Source organism: Colobus angolensis, unplaced genomic scaffold (genome assembly GCF_000951035.1).
Source record: "Colobus angolensis palliatus isolate OR3802 unplaced genomic scaffold, Cang.pa_1.0 Scaffold49, whole genome shotgun sequence".
In the NCBI taxonomy this organism is placed as follows: Eukaryota; Metazoa; Chordata; class Mammalia; order Primates; family Cercopithecidae; genus Colobus; species Colobus angolensis.
The window spans coordinates 130,064-139,230 of record NW_012118376.1 but is presented as its reverse complement, the minus strand read 5'-3'; the positions used below and the strand labels follow the sequence as shown (position 1 = coordinate 139,230).

General features: G+C 39.7%; 1 pseudogene; it reads left to right on the top strand.

Moving 5' to 3' along the window:
• Positions 1 to 508: 508 nt before the first annotated feature.
• Positions 509 to 4,183, top strand: LOC105524182 (annotated as a pseudogene).
• Positions 4,184 to 9,167: the final 4,984 nt, after the last annotated feature.

The window sequence follows — 9,167 nt, the reverse complement described above, 5'->3', positions numbered from 1 at the left end:
GAAGGATTTGTTGTAATAATTAAATGAAATATTTACTAAGCAAATGCTTAGTAAATGCACTCTTTACATATGAAAGACAGAGTCTTGCTCTGACACCCAGGCTGGAGAGCAGTGGCGCAAGCTCTGCTCACTGCAAGCTCTGCCTACTGGGTTCACGCCATTCTCCTCCCTCAGCCTCCCGAGTAGCTGGGACCACAGGCACCCACCACCACGCCCGGCTAATTTTTTGTATTTTTAATAGAGACGGGGTTTCACTGCGTTAGCCAGGATGGTCTCGATCTTCTCACCTCATGATACGCCCGCCTTGGCCTCCCAAAGTGCTGGGATTACAGGTGTGAGCCACCACGCCCAGACTTCTGTTTCTTTTACTGATGTGAAAATTAGTTGCATTTTTTTCTATTCCTTGTATTACCTTACAATCAGCTACTTAAGAGGAACTATAAAATGAAAAGGAAACATTCGACTATGTAAGAATTAGGGAAACTGGCTCTCTCTTCCACCACCCAAGATGCCAAAAGGAACAAAGGCCAAGGGGAAGAAGGTGGCTCCAGCCCCTGCTGTCATGAAGAATCAGGAATCCAAGAAAGTGGTGAATCCCCTATTTGAGAAAAGGCCTAAAAATTTTGGCATTGGACAGGACATCCAGCCCAAAAGAGACCTCACCTGCTTTGTGAAATGGCCTTGCTGTATCACGTTGCCGTGGCAGAGAGCCATCCTCTATAAGTGGCTTAAAGTGCCTCCTGCGATTAACCAGTTCTTTCAGGCTCTGAACCACCAAACAGCTACTCAGCTGCTTAAGCTGGCCCACAAGTACAGGACAGAGACAAAGCAAGGAGAAGAAGCAGAGGCTGTCGGCCTGACTGCGAAGAAAGCTGCCAGCAAAGGGGATGTCCCCATTAAGAGACTACCTGGCCTTTGAGCAGGAGTTAAGACCGTCACACCTTGGTGGAGAACAAGAAAGCTCAGCTGCTGGTGATTGCACACAACGTGTGGCACACAACGTCTGGTTGTCTTCCTGCCTGCCCTGTGTTGTAAAATGGGGGTCACTTACTACATTATCAAGAGGGAAGCAAGACTGGGACGTCTAGTCCACAGGAAGAACTGGATCATTGTCACCTTCACACAAATTGATGTGGAAGACAAAGGAGCTTTGGCTAAGCGGGTGGAAGCTATCAGGACCAATTACAACAACATATATGATGAGATCCGAGGCAATGTCCTGGGTCCCAAGTCTGTGGCTCACATTGCCAAGCTCAAAAAGGCAAAGGCTAAAGAACTTGCATCAAACTGGGTTGAATGTACACTGTTGAGTTTTCTATATATAAAAATATTTAAAGTAATGCAAATTTTCCTTTAAGAAAAAAGAATTAGGGAAACCAACTTCAAATTTCTGAAATGTATTCTTTTAAAGCATCTGAAACCTGTGTGTTTTTTACACAGAGGCATACATACCAACTCTGTGATCTTATCCAGTGTAAAAGGAAAGCAAAACAGAGACCCTAGCATACAAACAGAAAATATTTTTTACTTCATGTTCAGTGATCTCTGAATCCTTCTGAACTAAGCTACATTTTGGTCTTTTTCATCTATAAATGGGAGTGCAGATTATCATTGAAAATTGATTATTATCATTGAAAATTGTACCTAACTATAATTTTTAGCTAAACCTCCACAAGGCATTTACCCTTAAGGGAAAAGTCTGTCTTCATAGTTCTTCTGCCCTGCCCAAAATCTACTTTAGAATGAACACCGAGGCTTCAGTTACATGGAGCTTTCCTTTTGCTCATGGCACTCCCTTAACTAACAGCATCTCCCTGCGATCCCTTTATTTGAAAGGGAAATCAACACTCCTGGACATTTAGTGTAAAACAATGGAAGCTGCTACCTTTCTGTCTACTTACCTGAACTTCAGAGTTTTCCTATTTTCCTGTCATTTCCCCCATTGCTATTGTAAGCATTCTCTACTTAGAAGAAGTCACATCATCTATGACCCTGGATATTCTGGCCTCCAGATTGCTTACACAAATTTTAAATATATTTGTCCCAGCAGAGGGATCTTTGAAACTCTGCTCTTTAGGCTTCTCCAAATTAGGATGTATTTATTGATTCATATGCTCTTTCTTCATTTTAAACCAGCTCCCATCCCTATATATATATATAAATTTTTTTTGAGACAAGGTGTGGCTCTATTGCCCAGGCTGGAGTGCAGTGGCACAATCTTGGCTCACTGCCACCTCCGCCTCCCAGGCTCAAGCCATCCTCCCACCTCAGGCTCCCCAGTAGCTGAGACTACAGGCGCGCACCACCATGCCCGGCCAATTTTTGTATTTTTTGTATAGACGGGTTTTCTCCATGTTGGCCAGGCTCGTCTGAAACTTGTGGGCTCAAGCGATCTGCCTGCCTCGGCCTCTCAAAATACTGGGATTACAGGTGTAAGCCACTGCACTTGTCTCATGTATTTTATTAAAGTGCTGCCAATCCAAGGACACCCAATTTAAAAAATTCTTATTTAAGGGAGGCTGAGGCAGGAGAATCGCTTGAACCCGGGAGGCGGAGGTTGCAGGGAGCTGAGACTGTGCCATTGCACTCCAGCCTGGGTGACAGAGCAGGACTCCGTCTCAAAAGAAAAAACAAATAAAAACTTATTTAAGAATAGGAAATGTCTCTGCATATAAAGATTTTTGAAAGGTCTTATGTCTGTAAATTGTATTTGCTGGTTTCCCCTTTGCCACAATAGTCATTATTTCCCTAAAGAGCTCACAATATTTATACATGAACTTCCTTTATAAGCTATGGTGCCTTTTCCCCAGTAGGTTGTTTTTACATTTTTCAGTGATCCTACCATTTAATTACAGATTCAGCTAGTTTGTCCAGTATAGTGTGATATTCACTATGTGTATGTTTCCACAGCTATGCTTGCAACTCGTCTTTCAGATAGAATTCAGGTAGGCAATTCATCAGTCCCCTGGAAGATTTGCCACAACAGGGTACACAACTTTGCTAGCAATTGCACAACTTTACCCTTGATATTCTTTAAAATCCTAGGTAGAACAAATTCTGTTGATTTATCTCTTTCTGGTGTGTTAGCTAGTTCCTGGGCATTTCCTACTATTCATTCATAAGAAAAATACCACCTTATATTTGTATAGTGCTTTATACTTTCCAGTTATTTTCAGCTTTTCACTGGGTACAATAATATCAATCTCTGTGAATCAAAAGGTAATTATTTTCCCTACAAACCTAAAACTGCTCTAAAAAGTGAAATCTAGCTAGGCACGGTGGCTCACGCCTATAATCCCAACACTTTTGGGAGGCCAAGGTAGGTGGATCACCTGAGGTCAGGATTTTGAGACCAGCCTGGCCAACATGGTGAAACTCTGTCTCTACTGAAAATACAAAATTAGCCAGGCGTGGTGGTGGGCGCCTGTAATCCCAGCTACTTGGGAGGCTGAGGCAGGAGAATTGCTTGAACCCGGGAGGTGGAGGTTGCAGTGAGCAGAGATCGTGAGATTGCACCACTGCACTCCAGTCTGGACGACAGAGCAAGACTTCATCTCAAAAAAAAATTATATGCCAAGCATTATGCTAATGTATATTTCCTCACTCAACCCATAACAACCCTAATGCGATAGGTATTCTGTATTCATGGCATCTTTATAGGGAAGGAAAAGGAAGCTAAGCAGGAATTTGTCATTTGCCTAAAATCCACCTGCATTTGAACCTAAATGTGCCTAATTCCAAACCTTTGCCCTCTATGCCCTTTTGCCATTTAATTAGAACTAAATCAAGCATTTCTAGGACTATGAGTAGCTGGATTAGGATGCAGACTGTCTGCATTCTGGTCTGGCACTGCCACAACCGTTTGATCAAGGGCAGGTGAATTAACTGGTGAGAACCTGTTTCTTTATAAAGCATGTTAAATGAGATGATAGATTACAAGACTTTAATATTTTCTATTCTGTGATTTTATTTATGTAAATATTCACTAACCACCATGTTATGAATAGACACAAAACCAAAGTAAAAGACATTAAATTTAAATTTAAAATAAATTTTAACAGAAGGTACATGTTTGTTTTATTGTTTTACTTTACAGCCAAAAGCAAACCAAAACACCAGAGATGCTCATTTAAGCAATAGGGCCCTAACTTTTGAGTGTGATGGCAGTTACGTCTGTAAATGAATTTTATTCATTGCTGTGATGGATAGATATATATGTTCACTTCCTGCAAAAATTGAAACAATGTTAACAGTATTTAATCTATTTATTCAGAGTGTATTCAGAGAGATATAATGAAGAAATTAACACCGTGTCAGATGGGATGGGGCAGATCAATGTCCTATAATTGTGGGGCCTAAATTTGGCTAAGTTAGATTTAGTTTTTCTCAGATAATTTTAGGGTTGCCAGGCTTTTCTTATTCTGTACATAATGATCCAGCCTTTTCTTGCCCCTGTTTATAATGGAAACCTTCTATGCTGGTTATTTTGCCAATGCTGCCCAGTCCTTCCCTTTCCTCTCCACCTGCATCTCTTCTTCCCCCTTCTGTGCTCTGGACTGTGCCTCAGAAGGCTGAAATGTGCTAACTGTGTCTCCATAAGTCTGTTTGAACTGAAACACACAGGGGATCTGAGAGTGTAAAGTCGGCACGTCTTCCCTGCCCCCACTTTGGCACCCTATCTCTCACAGTAGCCGCATCACTCCCCAACCACACTGGTCTTCTTCCCCAGCTCCAGCTTCTACTGGGCCCTGCTAACTACTCTATTTTCTTTGTTTCTACAGCCCCAGGGGGAAAGTGGTTTTCCCTCTGAAGGTGGTCCCTGGGTATCTCACCGTATTTTGTCTCTTCTTAACCTTGCTTATGTATGTTTGATAGTCTTTTCATTAAAGTCTCTTCATTTGAACCATCTAGATGAATTTTGTTTCTTCCCCAGGATCCCAACTGATTCACTATCACTTACCTAAAACTCATTGAATTGGAATTTAAGCACCTCATCCCAAAGATGACATTGACTTCAATCAATGAGTACATGTTGAGCGTCTTGATGTGCTTAAGGGTGTAACAAGAGCTATGACAGGTACAAGAGTTATTTGAGGCTAGTCCAAGTGCGGTGGTGTCTACAACAAATTGATCACAGTTAGTGGCAGGTTTCTTTGTTTCTTTTCTACTCCCATTGCTTCACATGACTAGCCTTAAGAAAAAAAGTCATTTGTGCGGCGTTCTTGTCCTTGAGAAGTTTATACTTTAGTTAGGAAGTCCATGATCAACACATTAAACTATTAACATGTAACATAGGACTTTAAATCTTAAATTAGGTAGCTCATAGGACTAGGCAGGTGAAAGCAGATAAAATTATCATAGGAAATGCTCACTTTCCATGCCCAGTTAATTTTTTGTATTTTTAGTAGAGACAGGATTTTACCATGATGGCCAAGCTGGTTTTGAACTCCTGACCTCAAGTGATCCTCCTGCCTCGGCCTCCCAAAATGCTAGGATTACAGATGTGAGCTACCATGTCTGGCCGTGTATTTTTTTTTTTTTTTTTATTTAAAGGAAGGAAGAACAGAAGTCAAAGGAAACAGAAGAACAAGTCAAAGGAGCCAATTTGGGAGATTTTAAGCTTTGCTTTGCTTTGCTTTGCTTTGCTTTCCTTTCCTTTGAGACAAGGTCTCGCTCTTTTGCCCTGGCTGAAGTGCCTGCATTTTAAAATTACCTGAATTGGAATTTTTTAATTTATCAGACTTATAAAATATATTATTGTGAACTAGAAAGTATTAATGAAAGCTGGGCATGGCAGCTCACGCCTACAATCCTAGCACTTTGGGAAGCCATGGCAGGAGGATAGCTTGAGGCCAGGAGTTTAAGACCAGCCTGGGCAACATAGCAAGACTCCTGTCTCTACAAAAAAAAAAAAAAGTATTAGAGAAATTTCAACCAATTGTGGAATATTTATGCTCAAAATGCCCTGAGTCAGTGAAATGTGTCCAAAGGTACATGCTGTATAAATATCATGAGGGCCAATAGGTCATTCTTGTGTACAGAAGGGGAATTCGTTTGTCAAACAAGAAGAACAGGGCATTTGCCATTGATCAATCTGGAACTATCTACCATTCCCATACACTACTTGAGTAAGAAACTGATCAACTGATGACTCTTGTTTTCAATGGGAGTATTTTGATAGGCCCAGAGATATGTATTAAAACCCAAGCTTGTTAGTCAGTGTGTCTCCCCATTTGGGTCAGAGAGAAGGCCCTAGGGATGTGAGAATGGGCAAGGCATATGCTACAGTCTGGTGTCTAGTATGATTATTGCAACCCAATAAACATGTTACTGTTTTAAAAGCTTGGTTTCAGGAGTACAAATTTGATATAAGTTGGGAATGGAAAGACATCAGAATGTGCAGAAAGGTGTTGAGTTATCTCTGCCTGTGTACGGACAACAGTGGGGCTCTCTGTCGTAGGAGGGAAGCCTTTATGTGGTGTGACTTGGGGGTTTGCTCTCAAAACTTGATTAGAATTCAGATAGGTCAGACAGAAGGATTTGAAAGACAGCAACAATATAAGGAAAGGCAGAGAGGTGAGAATGAGCTAGGTATTACACACAGGACACTGAAGAGACCAGACAGTGAAGACTTGACAGCCAAGAACAATTTGAGCAATACAAAGTACTATTGGACAGATGGGATAAGGGCAGATCAACTTCCTATAATTCTACTGATGGAAAAGAACAGAGCATCAGAATTTCAAAGTCCTAGCAATGTAATTTCTCTGTAAGTAATATAACTCATTTTAAAACATTGATGTAGCCACTCTGTAGGATCATGGTTGCTTAGAAATTGCTATCATATTCAAGCAGAGCTTGAAGTGGACTGGATCTCTGCTATGGTTTGAAAATGTGTCCTCTTCAAAACTCATGTTGAAACTTAATCCCCAGTGTGGCAGTGTTGGGGAGCCTTTAAGAGGTGATTGTGTCCTGAGGGCTCTGCTCTGGTGAATGGATTAATGGGTTATCCAGGGTGTGGGACATGTGGCTTTATAAGAAGAGGGAAAGAGACCTGAGTTAGCACACTCAAACCCCTCACCATGTGATGCTCTGTGCCTCCTTGGGACTCTGCAGAGAGTCCCTACCAACAAGCAGGCTCTCACCAGATGTGGCCCCTCAACTTTGGACTGCTTAGCCTCCGTACCTATAAGAAACCAATTATTTTTCTTTATAAATTACTCCGTTTCAGATATTCTGTTATAAACAACAGAAAATGAACTTATATAATCTCATAGGATTTCAGATCTGGGAACTGATTTTGAGTTCCTGTACTTGTTAGAGTAGATGTAGGGAGAGAGGAAATTCAGAAGTGCATTCTCAGCTAAACTGAGGGTATGGATAGATTTACTAAGGAGACAAAGTAAATTTGCAGCTATGGAAACAATAGTGTCATTCAAGATTGCTTCCTTTCTCAAAGTGGGAGGCAATAGGACAATGATTTTCTCTCCCTGTATAGGAGACTACTTCCTACCAGGAGTGGGGGAAATGAGAGAAGCATCACCATTTATTACGCGCCCAATCATTACAGGCACTGTTTAAAGGAAAGATCATAGGGATACAGAAATAATAACAGGTGGGGATAGAAATTTCCAAGGTCTTAGCAGGCACTGTCCTGTTGGTGCTACATTTCTGTAAACTTTTTTTTCCCACCTTTACCCTCTGTTCTTCCAATTCTAAACAAGAAAAAGTGACACTGAAACTCACCAACCTTTAACAACTACTGCAAATACTTGGTTTTGGAGTAGCAATTACTTGAGCACTTACCTGAAAAATGCCTGCTGAGCCTAATCTCTAGATATCAGAGAATTAAATAAAACACTTGAAAACTGAACAGTAATTTAGCAACATCAGTTATTGAAGTGACGCAGAAGTGTTTTTTTCACATTAAGTTACCAATATGATACCACAATCCCATCATGACAGTGGACTTGACCCCTTGAGTTAGCAGAACAAAAGACTTTGTATAACTATTTTAGGCAGTAAAAATTTCCAACTCAGCACCATTTTTTTCCTATAAACCTGTCCCGCATACATCACATTGATGTGAGAGTCAGATGAGATAATTATGTGAAGGTGCTTTGTAAACTGAAGAGCTATATAATGGTCAAGGAATCATTATTACTATCATTCAGTGAATCATAAAAGAACATGTTGGAAGGTCATTTGTAGGACAATATTCTTAAATTCTAGAAAAATGCAGTTATCTTTGAGAACTAAAGATATTGAAGAAAATTTTTGGAATATTTATTACACGTTTCGTAGGCTGGTAAGATGAACTGCTAACAAGAATGAAATACATTAAAACAGTATGAGTTCATTGCTTTCCTTTTTAAAGCTTTAAAATACTGTGTTCCACATATATACAGGTATATTTAAAAGGATATTCACAGCAGCATTGGTATAACAAAACAACACAAAGAAACAAATAAAACTAATCTGGAAACAAATGTCCATCATTATGGATTTAAGTTATTATATATATATGTATGTATACATGAATACTATGTGACTAATGAAAAGAATGAAGTAAACTTTATAAGTACTAACATGGAAAGAGACCCAAGAGATACAAGATGATAAACACGATGTGCAAAACAATATGTAATGTATGATGAGTATGTTTCTAAGAGTTATATAACAGTCAAGAAATTAAAAACGTCTATATAAGGATATGTGCTAGTAATCAGGAAAACATTCTTGAATATCTGCTATTTCTCTATTAACAACGGCTCTCCACATCACAAAAGTTTAACTTTCTACAATATTTCTGTAATGTTTTAACTTTTTATAACGAGCTTATGTGACTTTCATGAGCATAAAAAGTTAAAATTACAAACGATGAAAGACCCATGCTTCAAACAAAACCTAAACACATTAAAGAACAGATATGATTGACTTGCAAAACTCTGGAAAGAAATATTGAAGATTTGAATTGTTAAGGCCAAATAAAATTTAGTTCGACTTGCTGAGATTGATTTGGAATTGTAAGATTTGAAAAAATGCCTCCAAATATTGATCCCATTGCTCCGAAGCACCAGGCAATAAGTTCAAAATAGTGTTCAGAGTCTCCATGGGGCTGAAACAACTCTTCCTGCTAACATAAGCTGAAAAAAAGATGAGTTTTA